This window comes from Chelonia mydas, chromosome 10 (assembly GCF_015237465.2).
Source record: "Chelonia mydas isolate rCheMyd1 chromosome 10, rCheMyd1.pri.v2, whole genome shotgun sequence".
Lineage (NCBI taxonomy): Eukaryota > Metazoa > Chordata > Testudines > Cheloniidae > Chelonia > Chelonia mydas.
Window position 1 is genome coordinate 694,370 of NC_051250.2, and position 14,772 is coordinate 709,141.

At 48.3% G+C, this 14,772-nt stretch overlaps 1 long non-coding RNA gene across 1 annotated transcript; it reads left to right on the forward strand.

Annotated features, from left to right (window-relative positions):
• The first annotated feature begins 870 nt into the window (after positions 1–870).
• Positions 871–3,521, forward strand: LOC122462048. The gene is made up of 3 exons (XR_006284382.1): positions 871–938; positions 1,683–1,860; positions 3,092–3,521. It is a non-coding gene; the product is annotated as an uncharacterized LOC122462048 (long non-coding RNA).
• Positions 3,522–14,772: the final 11,251 nt, after the last annotated feature.

The window sequence follows — 14,772 nt, forward strand, 5'->3', positions numbered from 1 at the left end:
TTGATGTGTTCCTTAAAGCCCCAGACTTGGAGTTGTGCGACTAGACCAAATCTCAGCTTTCACTAACTCTAAAGTGTGCTTCCAGCCCTCATGATTGTGGAGGTAAACTTGAAATGTGACCCCTACTGGTGTAAAAGCCAGATGGTAGATAAAACCCGCTCACAATGTATTATTTTAATGTCCTCATGACTCTTAAGCCAGTCTCATGCTTGCTGCGGGTGAGTAATGAGTTTTGAATGCTTGGGGTTGGCAATCCTAAGGCTAAGAGGTGACTTGAGCACAGTCTATGAAAACTGTCACAAGGGCTGCACTTCGCTGGTCCAAGGCCAGGCCCTTTAAGAGTGGGGGGGCTGAGTTCAGGTGACAGGGGTCACGTGACTGTAGGCTGCAAGAAGCACCGACTATAAACAGAGATGGCCCACACTCAGTGGTGGGAGACCCAGGGTCAGGAAGGGTTTTCTGTAGTAGCCAGGCAGGGTGACCTGCCAGGGAAGGAGTGTACCATGTAGCTCCTGTCTCCTCTTGGCCCCAGCCAGTGAGAGTGAGCTTTATGGCTTGAGCATGGATCTTCTTGCTGGTGCCACAGCTCTCAGAGGCTGCCCATAGCTGCTAGGTTCCTGTGGGATCCCTTGTGCAGAGGGATTTCTCTCTTAGGAGGGATCTTATCCTGTCAGTTAGTCCCACCCCTTCTTAACCACACTGTGGTTTTGCTATCTCATCCCTTGGGGTGCAGCATACTATAGCTGCTGGCCAATGAATCCCTGGGACGGGGGACATAGGGGTGTGCAGTCTCCACAGGGTTAATGCACTGGTGATTAGCTTCTCTTTGTCCTGGATGGGATAAAGGTTGATTTCCGCGTTTTTCTTTCCCAGGGCACATTTATAAGCAAAGCAGTGGACAAACTATGTTTGCTGGGTCCCTGGCGAGTGGGGTTACTGTGAGTAAACCTTGTTTTTTATTGTTCAGGAGGCAAATTGCCATAGTTTGGTCCCACGACCCAGCTAGAAAATCTTCACAAACAGGTGATTAGAAAAGGCGACTCAGTCACCCAGAGCAATTAAACTTTCACCCGCCGTGAAATACGTTCTCTGCTCACACCGAAGCTAAAGCTCATGATCAAATTCCACCTTTGGAATTAACCCATCTGTATCATCCATTAAATCTGGACTCTTTTGACCAGCCATGCAAAGTAACATCTTGTCTTAGTGCCGTATTCATCTTGCTCTGTCAGTTTTACCCAACTCCTAAGCACTCAGTAATAGCAGGACTGTCAGGGTGTGTGTTATTCATTAGTTTTCATTCACTTGAAGAATATATCGTTGTCATAATATGGCACATTGCACTGGGAACAAACTCCCCGTGCAGGCAGGGCGTAGGGCCATTTTTCAAACCCTGCTGACTGTTAATTTGTACTTTGTTTGAAAGGAAAAGGTCTCATTTGAACTCCATTTTTTTAATATCACTTTGATGGCACTTAATGGATGGCTTTGATTATTAGTGTCCCTCCCAGACTTTCTGCTGGAATAAGGATTCAGGCAACTAGGTGTCAGGCAGAGTTCCATCCAGTCTGCCCACATGCTCTGTCCTGGAGGGGGGTTATTTTAGTCAACTTGATCAAAGACATTTTTTGTGATGTGCTCTCAGCGCACTCCAGTGACCTTCCGTAAATGCTACGATTTAGCAGCTCCTGTGCGAATGGCGAGGGACTTCCTGAACTACTCCGTCAGGCCACTGCCCTCGTCTCTTTCAAAGGCCTCCTCAAGACCACTTCTGCCAGGGCACCTGCACAGGTTCAGCCAGTGAGATGGGGCTGAGATGCTGTGGGCAGTGCCATTCTGGGCAGATTGCATGAGGGCAAGGTCAGTGTCACCAAGATCTGAGGGGAACAGGCCACCTGATGGGGAGTAGCCGCCTGGCAGTAGGTGGAGAGGGCAGGTCTGGTTCGGCCGTGAAGGAAGGAGTGGCAGGACTTATTTAGGGTCTCCATGTACGGGAGGAGGAAAGGTGGCTCTGAGTTTGCAGGGTTGGGTAGCAGGGAGGAGGGGATTGTTATTAGTGGCAATGTCGATGGGGAGGCACCTCGGAGGCCATTTCACATAAGCCAGTAGGAACCCCAGGCAGCTTGCTGTGCCCCTGTTGCTGAGGAGCACCTGGGAAAGGCATCCTGCAACTAAGATTCTAGCCAATACCTGTGTTTAGTTTGTCTTCAGTCCAGTCTGTGGCACAGGAGCAGCCTGGGCGGAGCGGGCTGGCCTGTGCAGCGTAGAGCTCTCTCTCTCTCCCTGTTTTCCTCAGGCAGCAAGTGCTCGGGCTCTACAGCACAACACGGTTCTCTGTTAGCCTGTCACTTCGGAGCCTCTAGCAGCAGGACGCCCAGCACCAGGGTCTGTGCTGGCCTCTATGCCAGCATAATAAGGAAAAGGAGATCTGATTAATATTGAAACAGACATTCAGTGTTAACCCCTAGAGCTGGATGAGCTGAATTTATCATTAGGGCACTAGCTTCTCCTTCCCCAGCTCTGCCACCATCATAAACAGGGCTCCTTTGCAACACAAGATGGCTGCCCCAGAAGGGGACTAAAGTGCTAATGGTGATTACAGTACAATTCTCAACGCACAGTTGGCTCTCCCAATGCGTATGAGCCAAATGGGTGCCATGTTCCCTCAAAACAATGCAGCCAGCAGAATTGTAGTTGACTGGTGATGTGCTTTGAATCCACAAGTCTGGTTTGGATTTCCTGAACAAAATGCTGAAAATAAATACAGGAAACAGACTTCTGAGCAGTGATTGATCAAACAGCAGACTCCGTTACAGCTTCCAGACAATTAAATACAGGTATGGTCTAGAGAACATTAGTTGTAACAATTTATTAACCTATACTATTCCCAGGCCCCTTATGCCACTAGGAACAAGCAACTTGCCTGGGCTCCAGAACGTGCTCTGAGATAGTGATGTTTGTTCAATTCACATCCTATAAATGCCACACAATTGAGCTACCAAATATTCAGGAACTAAAGCAAATGATCACAGCTGTCAGCTTCAATGGCACAATGTTCTGATAAAACCCACTTTAAATGTTTGAATTACAGATCAGTGATGGACAAACCTCATGGGGCCTGCACACTTATCTTCAAAGGAGGGGCTGGCCAGGAAGAGGAGCTTGTTAGAGTGGGGTCAGAGAGAGGGAGTGCAGGGCACCAACATCCTAAGGGCAATCAATCTCATGGGCCGTGTGCTTGGGGGCTCTCCTGACTGATGGTTTCCTATGCTGTCCTATGGAAAGAGATCTGAAGGTGGGTATCTTATGCAGCACTCCCTGCTCGTATGCTGCTGCAGAACCCCACAGCTGCCAAGGCTGTGGTGTCCCCTACTGACTGGTGCCCACTGACGCACTTGTCAGAGTTTACAAAGCGGCATTCTTTTGTTTAAAACTTTGAAAGAAGCTTTTCTGAAGAAAGCACAGATTGAAAGCAGGCGCCAGTGCCAAGAACAACATAAATATCACCTGTGAACATAAGATAAATGAGACAAATACCAACCACATAGATGGTAATTCACCACAATATCAAGGGATATTTCTAAATGAAAACAATAATCTTCAGACTGAAATGGCAAAAGGGTGCCTCTCAATGTATTAATCCTGCCTAATGCAGGCAACGTCTAACGAAACTCTGAGGTGACCTGCTAATTTCAGGGGGTCTGGCCCCAGAGGCATAAGTGTAATGGCACCTCCTCATCCCTTTCAGGGTGGCCTGTGCCTTGGGGCTGCTAGCAGGGAGCAGTCCCTGCACACGTAACAATGGGAGGCCGCTAGTGGTCTTTTTCCCTGGAGCACCCTAGGCTCGCCCCGATCGGTGAAGCATCACAAGACCAGCAGGGGGCAGGAGAGGCAGCTCTGCTGGGTTGGGACAGATCTCCGGTGACAGGCAATGTCAACAGCATAGTGAGAATCGGGCGGGGGCCACTCGAACCTTTCCCAGCTGAGTGTGGTGTCCAATGACACCCCTGGTATGGGTGTATATGCAGCAGATGGAAGCGCCCCCAGTTGTAGATGCAATGGCTTCAGATTACAGGTCCCAGCACCTGAGTAGCCTCAGACCGTGCTGCAGGAGTCTGGACCACTCTGTGCTCTCCTGGGGTCAAGAAGCAGGTGTGGCGAATGGCACTTGGGAAGATGGTGGGACTGTGCCCAGCGCTTCACTGGGAAAAGGGGGGCTCTTGGTGACAGCAGTAGGACAGCAGCTGCAAATGCCGCTGGGCCTGGGAGCTCCACCACGACCTCCCAGAGCGGCTCGCTGACACTGTCCCATCACTGGGGCTGGCTTTTTCACTGGCTTTGCCAGGCTCTCCAGCTTAGACCAGCTATTGGTTTGTTTTTCCTACATTGATAGGGTGACCACAGCTTTGAGGGAACAGAAGCTCTGCTCCGGAAGGAGCAGCCCCTGCAGCTGCCCTGCCAGTCCAGATGGGGAGCCCCCGTGCTTTAATTTCCTCCCTGTGAGGGAGCATTTCTTACCTGCCTGTTGTTACAAATGGATGGGTGGGGGCAGCTCCATGCACTCATTGCTGCCCCTCTGAGCAGAGCGGAGGCTGAAGGGTGTGTGTGTGTGTGTGGGGCCTCTGTGAACTCCCCTCTCTGCGGCTGCTGCCAGCTTGTGCACAGTCCTGGAGGGGGATCCAATCTGTGCTGCTGTCCTCAGTCCCAGCCCTGCAGGCTTTGTGCAAATGCAGCACCCTGGAGAGCGCCTTGAAGCCACCCCCTGCAACAGCAATGCAGTCCTCCGGAGCACCCTTCTAGCACATGCGGGCTCAGCACTGCGCCCTTCCCTTGGATTGGATGAGGAATGGTGGGGCTGAGCTGGGACCCCCGAGCAAAACTGGGACCTGTCCCAGTGGTCAGCAGCGAGAGCCTCTGTCCGGCCTTCAGCACAGTTTGTTGCTAAGTAACAGTAGGTCTGAGCAGCACAGTTGCAGGCGCAGCCCACACCTGGGGCCCTCTTCAGGTCTCTCTGGCTGCCTGGGGGCAGGTGCCGCAGGAGGAAGGGTGGGCTGGGAGGATAGCCCACTGGAGTGGGCCCTGGACTGAACCGTGACTCAATACTTCATTTCCTGCCTCTGCCGTGGACTTTCTCTGTGATCTTGGCAAGCCATTTAGCCTCTCTCCACCTCATCTGTATGATGGTGCTAGCTCTGCCCTGCCTCCCAGGAGTGTGTGAGGGTAAAATGCCTGAAACAGGGGAGGCAGGCTGATCCCTCTGTGTATTTGTCAGGGTTCAGTTGAGACACGGGGGCCTTGGCATGAGCTGGCCCCTGCTCTGCCAGCATCACCGTTTTGTCCTCTGCTTCTTTTCCAGATCATGCCAACCCTTACTGACCAGTCCTCTGACATGCAGATTGAGATTAAATCTCAGGAAAAATTCCCTAACTGTAAGAACAATAGAACAATGAACAGACGCCTTGGGAGGTCGCTGGAGGTTTTCCAAAGGAGGCTGGATAGCATCTGTCTTGGATGGTTTAGACACAACAAATCCTGCATCTTGGCCGGGGGTTAGACTTGATGACCCTTTCAGTCCCTTCTAACCCTCTGGTTCCATGATGGTGAGGTGCTCAGACTGTAGTGATGAAGGCCTGTTGTGATAACAGGGCCTATAGAGTTACTTTGTTCCTAAGATGTCCCAATAGTCTATAATAACAAACGTTGATGGGAAAAGGTACAAAATGGAGGAAACTGAACTAGTCCCAACAAAGGCCTACTGATCTAACTCAAGGGCTGTGTTAAGATCATGGCTGGTGAACAAGACCAAAAACCAAAATGAACCAAAATTGACATTGGGATATTAGGCCTAATTGGTGGAAAATATAATGAGGGGATGGGCTATTCTGCCCAGCACTCCCTTCTGGGGTCTTTAAAAAAAGACTTTGGGGGGTGGGGAAATTGGCTACTGGAACAAGCTTCACTTTCATGGCTGCCACCCCAAAAGTTACTACCATCTTTGATACCATTGAGAAGACTGTCAAACACGGGTGTCTTCCCTTTTTAAAATGCTCTCCGGCTAAAAGGAAAGGGAACAAGGGATGGTGCCATAATGAAAAACCTGCTTAACACTTTACGTTTCAAATTCTTTAACTGTTTTTCCCTTTTCTGTATCTTAGTGGTGTGTTTGCCATTGTCTGAGGTCTCTGTATGTCGAACCTTGTTTAACACTGTTTAATGTTGGACAGTGACTGAGTTATGTTAACACCTTTGCCATGTATTCCATCTAAGCTAATACAACAGGCCAGATAAGCACTGCACTAGACAGAGACAAAGATTTACCAGACTAAAAACCTTACAAACAGGGCTCTAGTGTGACTGTATCTATTTTTCAGAGTAGCAGCTGTGTTAGTCTGTATTCGCAAAAAGAAAAGGAGTACTTGTGGCACCTTAGAGACTAACAAATTTATTTGAGCATAAGTTTTCGTGAGCTACAGCTCACTTCATCGGATCTATTTTTGTAGCCCTATTGAGGCCATGTTGTTAAAGTGGAATCTGTTCTGTTTCCATACTGGGCCTTTCTCTGCAGAAAGGGAGCAGGTTTCTGTTTGCACACGAGAGAAGAGTGTGGACTCCAGTCCCTGTTATGATACTGTGCATATGCATGTGACATACCAAGCATATGCCTACTGGAATCACACCAATCCTTTGCATAAGTAGCACTGTCATGGCCAATGAGTTCTTAGCATGTTTTCTTAGCTGACTTATCCAAAGCCTCTCTGGTCCTGCTGACCTCTGACTGTCACAAGCTTTGCCCCATTGGTGTTCCTGACATGGGCTCTGAAGCCATGCACAAGGGAGGACTCTGGGAGCAGAACAGTACAGCCAAGGGAGGTTAAACATCAGTCTCAGCACTCTGAGGAGGGGGCCAGTTGGCCATCTCTGCCCTGCTTAACAAAGAGCCATTAGCAAACATGCAGAATGATGGACTGAAGCTTTTGAAAAGCCACCCCTGGGACCTACAGGGTGTGGGATTTGCAGCACGAGTCCTGAGCATGGTTATGAGCCCTGGATTCCTGGGTCATTTAATGGTGAGGACATGCTCCATGACATTTAACAGAGGGATCTGTGGATTCTTTTTCCACTCCGTGATGCCTTGGAGAATTGTAGGCTATTGGTAGTCAAGTGCAACAGAGATTTCTGCATACTAAGCAGAGTAGCAGGAGATATTGTACTGCTGTGACCCTGCCTGAGAGATGGCGTTGCATTCCATTCTAATACACATGTCCTAGCGACAGACACTGACATGCTGCCTGCGCAGAGCAATGATAGCAGCGAGACAATTAGCCTGCTCTTTTGTACACACCGGTGTCTCTTACACTGTGCAACGGTGCGGACAACGTACGAGACTGAGGAAACTGAGCACGGAATGTTAATGTAGTAGCCGGAGTGCAGCAGCCCACACCGATTCTGTCTTCTGGGTGGAACCTGACCCTCAAACCCCGGGGCCTAGAGGTGACCGGATGAATGAATATACGGAGCTGCCAGCCAAGGCAAGGTGAGGCCCAGCTTGCAAAGAAAAGGAACAGCACCGTGGCCTCAGCTTACCAACGCCCATGCAGCAGTAACTGCAGCACCAGCTCAGATCCCACCAGCTGTGTCTTTACCTCTTTAGCAGCTAGTATGTAAGGCCACAGGCTCTCCTTTGCAGAGCAGAACAAGATACTTCTCTGAAGACAACAGGCAGTTATATGCTGAACACCTCAGGATGGCCAAACAAGTCCTTGCAAGAGGGGTCTGGGCTAACCACCAGTCACACAAGCAATTCCCTTAGACCCTCCAGTTTCCCAGTATCACCACCAGTGCCACTCATTATGGGGAGGAATGGTTATGAAAACCAATACCCCAGTAAAAGAAAAAGGGTTCTCCTGATCCCAAAGGACCAAGCCCCAGACCCAGGTCAACATACAAATCAGATCTTACCCACAAATCACGCTGTTGCCAGTCCTTTAGAATCTAAAATCTAAAGGGTTATTCATAAAAGGAAAAAGATAGAGACGAGAGCTAGGATTGGTTAAATGGAATCAATTCCGTACAGTGATGGCAAAGTTGTTGGTTCAGGCTTGCAGCAGCGATGGAATAAACTGCAGGTTCAAATCAAGTCTCTGGAGAATATCCCCAGCTGGGATGGGTCTTTGCTACACTGAAGCTTTGAACTAAGGACTGAAAGTCCCTCCAGAGGTAAGAGGCAGGATTGAAGACAAGATGAAGGAGCTGCAGCAGCTTTCTATAGTCTCTTGCCATGTGGTCTCTGCTTTCTTTGTCCCAAAAGACAAGCTGCCCATCACATGGCCTGGAAACACCTCGGAGTTCTGCCCATAGGCAGGTCCCTGCACACCTTGCTGAGTCCCAAGGTGTATCTGCCTTCTCTCAATGGGTCAGCTGTATCACTGATGGTCCTTAATGGGCCATCCAGCAGGCTAGGCAGAGCTGACACCAACTTGTTTGGGGTGTCACCCAGAAGCATAGCACAAGTTTGAACTACAGACAGTATAGAGCCAATACTTATAACTTTAAATACAAAAATGATGCATGCATACAGATCGCATAATCATAACTAGCAAACCATAACCTTGTCTTAGACACCTTATTTGACCCCCCCTTATACAAGATGTGGTGCCACTACAGGACATTGCTTGCAACAATGTTCTATATGGTCCCAGTTCAAATCAATAACATCACACCAGGGTTTACAGTTTGGTTCAATGGCTCTCAGCACCCCCCACTATATACATTGTTCCAGCACTGCTGACTGCCCCAGTTCCTCTACCAGGAGCCCCTTTGCACTTGTGGGCAGGGTCAGAGCTTGACCCCTGGACTGGGATATTAATGTGAGATTTTCCATGCACGGGCACCTCTCCTCCTCTTCTCCCCTTGCTCCTCCTTTCACCCACGTTCCCATCCCACGCAGCCCCCAGGGAACTACTCAGCATGTCAAGTCTTCCTGTTGCTTGTTTTCCCTGCTGATGATCATGGTGTGGGCAGCACGGCTGTGGCTTGGCTGACGCAGGGCTATGGTGGGTGAGTAGCTGGGTATTGAAGTGTGTTTCCAGCCTGGCCCTTCCCCAGGAGTCTGTGCATCTCCCCCCTACTGTGAGCCACCCACGCCCCCTCATACTCGCACTCCAGGGCCCATCTTGGAAGCACCAGCCTGCCACCCCGTGGATGGGAAATACCATTCAAAATCCCACTGGAGCTCTGCAAGGCTCCTCCTGGGAATCCCTACACTGTGCAGTTACTGTGAATGACTTTACTCCTTACAGCCAGGGAGAGCAGAAGTGGTTTGGATTTCTCCCCAATAAGCACTTGCTGCCTCGGCCAGGTGCTGCTGCTGCCATTTTGTCAAATTATTCCTTTCCATTTTAAAATGGAAGGAATTATTAGTGCAGATGAGGGTAGAAACCTCTGAGGAATCTAGAGCGGGAGTTTGGAAATTGTCCAGCAGATTGGTTCCTTTTTAATGATGTAGGACTATAGTTCATCTATTTAATTCAAACTGGCTGACATAATATCTTTCATTTGGACTTATTACCAACAGAGTAGTTACTCAGCTGGAAGCAGTCCTAGGGCAGGTCATTTTGTCATTATTTTAAATTTTTTCTATCTGACAAAATTGAAGGCCTTAAAAAGACTGGAGCCATTGTACAGGAGAGAGCAACAGAGAATAGGTCACATAATGTATTAAAGAATGAAAATTGATTAATTCTTTCCTCTGTTGAATAAGCAGCTGTACTTTGGTCCCTCTGATCCATGAAATAAGCTGTCAGGGAAATAGGAAATGTGCCATGTCTGAACTTCGCTCATTGATTCCATTCTGATCCGAGCAGAGGTGTAGGATTAAAATACAGTGGAGCGGCTGCAGAAGCAGCAACAGGCCTCACTTGCTCGTCAGTTGTCTTGGCTATTTATTATTAAATCAGTGTTTTACAGCGCTCAGACTCATTTACTGGGGTCACCAGGTCAGAGCCAGCTAACGGCTTCACACCAACAGCACTCGGTGATTTTAGATAAAATCGGGCTACACAGGAGACTTGGGAGGAGTGATTCTAATGAGACCCACTGGCCCTTGGATCTGAGGAAACAATTTTCAGGCAATTTAGTAATTCTGACAACAATCAATTGAAGAGAGGGCTGCAGTGACTCCAAGAACGTGGGATTATTAAAGAGAGTTTGCTAGGCCAATTAGAAACTCCAGCCCTAATACTCTGCTTAATTGTAACATGATATGCAGGAAATTCCTATTACTGCACGAAGCTACACCAAGTTCTCATCGTTTATTAGAGACAACACCTTCTTCCTTTGCACATCTCCCAAGTTAAAATCAATGTTGTTGAGCTGACAATAATTGGACTAACAAGAGCTGGCTGCTCCCACCACTTCCTGGGATGAATCTGTTTCATCCACAATGAAGCGTCTCTCAAATTTTCTTAAATAAACTATTAAAGTTATGTCTCAGAAGGGTCGCCGTGTTAGGCTGGATCTGTAAAAGCAGCAGAGAGTCCTGTGGCACCTTATAGACTAACAGACGTATCGGAGCATAAGCTTTCGTGGGTGAATACCCACTTTGTCGGATGCATGTAGTGGAAATTTCCAGAGGCAGGTATAAATATGCAAGCAAGAATCAGGCTATGGATGACGAGGTTAGTTCAATCAGGGAGGATGGGGCCCTCTTCTAGCAGTTGAGGTGTGAACACCAAGGGAGGAGAAACAACTTTTGTAGTTGGCTAGCCATTCACAGTCTTTGTTTAATCCTGAGCTGATGGTGTAAAATTTGCAAATGAACTGAAGCTCAGCAGTTTCTCTTTGAAGTCTGGTCCTGAAGTTTTTTGGCCGCAGGATGGCTACCTTTAAATCTGCTATTGTGTGTCCAGGGAGGTTGAAGTGTTCTCCTACAGGTTTTTGTATACTGCCATTCCTAATATCTGATTTGTGTCCATTTATCCTTTTACGTATGGACTGTCCCGTTTGGCCGATGTACAGAGCAGAGGGGCACTGCTGGCACATGATGCCGTATGTTTCATTGGTGGACGTGCAGGTGAATGAACCGATGATGGTGTGGCTGATCTGGTTAGGTCCTGTAATGGTGTCACTGGTGTAGATACATGGGCAGAGTTGGCATCGAGGTTTGTTGTATGGATTGGTTCCTGAGTTAGAGTTACTATGGTGCGGTGTGTAGTTGTTGGTGAGAATATGCTTCAGGTTGGGGGGTTGTCTGTGGGTGAGGACTGGCCTGCCTCCCAAGGCCTGTGAAAGTGAGGGATCATTGTCCAGGATGGGTTGTAGATCACTGATGATGCATTGGAGAGGTTTTAGCTGAGGACTGTATGTGATGGCCAGTGGAGTTCTGTTGGTTTCTTTCCTGGGCTTGTCTTGCAGCAGGAGGCTTCTGGGTACACATCTGGCTCTGTTGATCTGTTTCCTTATTTCCTGGTGTGGGTATCGTAGTTCTGAGACTGCTTGGTGAAGATCTTGTAAGTGTTGGTCTCTGTCTGAGGGGTTGGAGCAAATGCGGTTGTACCTCAGCGCTTGGCTGTAGACAATGGATTGTGTGGTGTGTCCAGGATGGAAGCTGGAGGCATGAAGGTAGGCATAGCGGTCGGTGGGTTTTCGGTATAGTGTGGTGTTAACATAACCATCACTTGTTTGCACCATGGTGTCTAGGAAGTGGACCTCCTGTGTAGATTGGTCCAGGCTGAGGTTGGTGGTGGGGTGGAAGCTATTGAAATCGTGGTGGAATTCTTGCAGGGTTTCCTTCCCATGGGTCCAGATGATGAAGATGTCATCAATGTAGCATAGGTAGAGAAGGGGCGTGAGTGGACGAGAGCTGAGGAAGCGCTGTTCCAGGTCAGCCATAAATATGTTGGCAAACTGTGGGGCCATGCGGGTGCCCATAGCAGTGCCACTGGTCTGGAGGTGTATATAGTCACCAAACTTGAAATAATTGTGCATGAGAATAAAGTCACAGAGCTCAGCAACCAGTTGTACTGTGGCATCATCAGGGATACTGTTCCTGACTGCTTGTATTCCATCTGTGTGTGGGATGTTTGTGTAGAGAGCCTCTACATCCATGGTGGCCAGGATGGTGTTTTCTGGAAGATCACCAATGCATTGTAGTTTTCTCAGGAAATCAGTGGTGTCACGGAGATAGCTGGGAGTGCTGGTGGCACAGGGTCTGAGCAGAGAGTCCACATATCCGGACAGTCCTTCAGTGAGAGTGCCAATGCCCGAGATGATGGGGCGTCCAGGATTTCCGGGTTTTTGGATCTTGGGTAGTAGATAGAATAACCCCGGTCGGGGCTCTAAGGGTATGTTGATTTGTTCCTGTGTTTGTGTAGGGAGTGTCCTGAGTAGATGGTGCAGTTTCTTAGTGTATTCCTCAGTGGGATCTGAGGAAAGTGGCCTGTAGAATTTGGTATTGGAGAGTTGTCTGGCAGCCCCCTTTTGGTAGTCAGACCTATTCATGATGACAACAGCACCTGCTTTATCAGCCTCTTTGATTATAATGTCAGGGTTGTTTCTGAGGTTGTGGATGGCATTGTGTTGTGCACGACTTTAGATTATGAGGCAAGTGATGTTGTTTTTCCACAATTTCTGCCTGTGCATGTCGGCGGAAGCATCCTCTGTATAGGTCCAGACTGTCATTTTGACCCTCAGGAAGAGTCCATGTGGAGTTCTTCTTCTTGTGCGGTTGGTGGGAGGGTATCTGTGTATCAGTGTGCTGTTCAGTGTTATCTTGAAAGTATTCTTTGAGTCGGAGACGGCGAAAGTAGGCTTCCAGACCACCACAGAACTGTATCATGTTTGTGGGGGTGGCGGGACAGAAAGAGAGTCCCCGAGATAGGACAGACTCTTCTGCCGGGCTGAGTGTGTAGCTGGATAGATTGACGATATTGCTGGGTGAGTTTTGGGTACCACTGTTGTGGCCCATGTACAGTCCTTTTTCCTTTGTAGAGAGGTGAAGTGTTATAATGTAGATCTCCTGTTTTATTTTAGTAAAGTCCGTTTGTATGGAAGGTATGTTATTTATGAGAGACTCCAGGTTGGAGAGCTCTTTTTTGATGTTTTCCTGTTTGCTGTAGAGGATGCTGATCAGGTGGTTCCTCAGTTTCTTTGATAGTGTGTGGCATAATCTCTCACTGTGGTCTGTGCAGTATGTAGCTAGCAATGGATTTTTCACCTTCAGTCCATTTGGTATGATGTCCATCCGTTTGCATTCGGAAAAAGTTATGCAGCCTTTGTTTTATTTGCTTCAAAATTGGGATTCATAAAGATGGATTTTTATAATTAAGGTGGAAGTGAGAAATAAGCTCCTATCTATAATTTAAAATGTTGAAATTATAGATACCCTATGACTTCAGTTTTAAATCTCAGGAACAAACTGCTCCCCATTAGCAGGCCTAATTAAATCCATTTTTCAATGAGTCTTTGGCAAATTCCGTTTGAGCAAAGCTGCGTTAAGCTCTGTTGTATTTCTTCTTGCGTTGCAGCATTCTCCCGTTGAGATGAATCGTTGGCAGGATATGGTGTGTGATGACTCTGTCAGAGTCCGAGCCATAATAAGAACAAATGTAATGTCCTGGGTGGCCGGTGTGAGTCCCCACAGGAGAATTCAGAAGCATGTTGGTTCCCAGAGAGGGAAAGTTTGCAGAGCATGCTTTGCTGCGGCCCCCACTTTTATAACAAGGAGCATTCAGCCCATGGTCTCTGTTAATGGCAGTTGTGGCAGTGGGCACAGGGAGAGGCATCTCTGAAGTAGGCAGGTGTCGCGTCATTTAGGGGTTTGTCTACACTGCAGCTGGTAGTGCGTTTCCCAGCCCAGATACACAGACTCACACTAGTGAGCTAAAAACAGCAGTAAGGACATTCTGGCTTGTGCTGAAGCCTGGGGGAAGGTGGGCTTGAGAACTCCCATTGCTGTCCATGCTGGCAAGGGTAGGCCCATTATGATGGTCTGGAGGAGCAATGCATTCTAATCTGAGCTGTTGCATCAGCACGGCTCCTCCCTGTAGATCCAGCCTTGAAGTTGTGATGGTGAAACCCACAAACAAGTCAGCTCAGGAAGCAGTGCACAGAACAGCTGGTCAGGATTAAACCTAGCCTGTAGCGCTCCCTCATTCTGCATTCCTTGTGTGCAAAAATTAACTCACTGCCACTAACCTGTGACAGTCCCTGAGCAGCAGCCTCGTTCCTATCCTCAAGCGGCTGCATCATTCATTTACTGTAACGATTGGCTTCAACCTTCGATTTTCTCTGTGGAATATATTGGAAAGAGAGAGGCTGAACTGGAAACATTCATAAGAATGAATAATAACATGAGCTCCACAAGCTTTCACAATGAAATGATTCAACAGTCAGCCCAGTTTCTTTAATAAATATTTGGTGGTGGTTGAAGACAAGAAAGCCAGGGCTCATAGTGTATGTAACAGCTGAAAACTCTGACCCTCTGTGATCTCCTTTCCTTCGCTGTGTCCCGCTCAGCTTTCTGACTCCTCCTTGGTCACGTCTTGGAGGGAGGTTCATTGGAGACTGGATAAAAGAAATGAGGGGTCAGACCATGCCAACATCCCAGCACTGTGCAGCAACCAACCTTAAGGTTCCCAAGCCAACACTGGGTTCAGGCCACCTCTCTCCTGCCGGCTCATGCAGAGATCATTTTTGGCACAGATGGCTGACCGTACCGCTAAGAGTTTGTTGGAAGGGGGAAAGGCAGAGTAATTCTTTCATATTAGATATAAT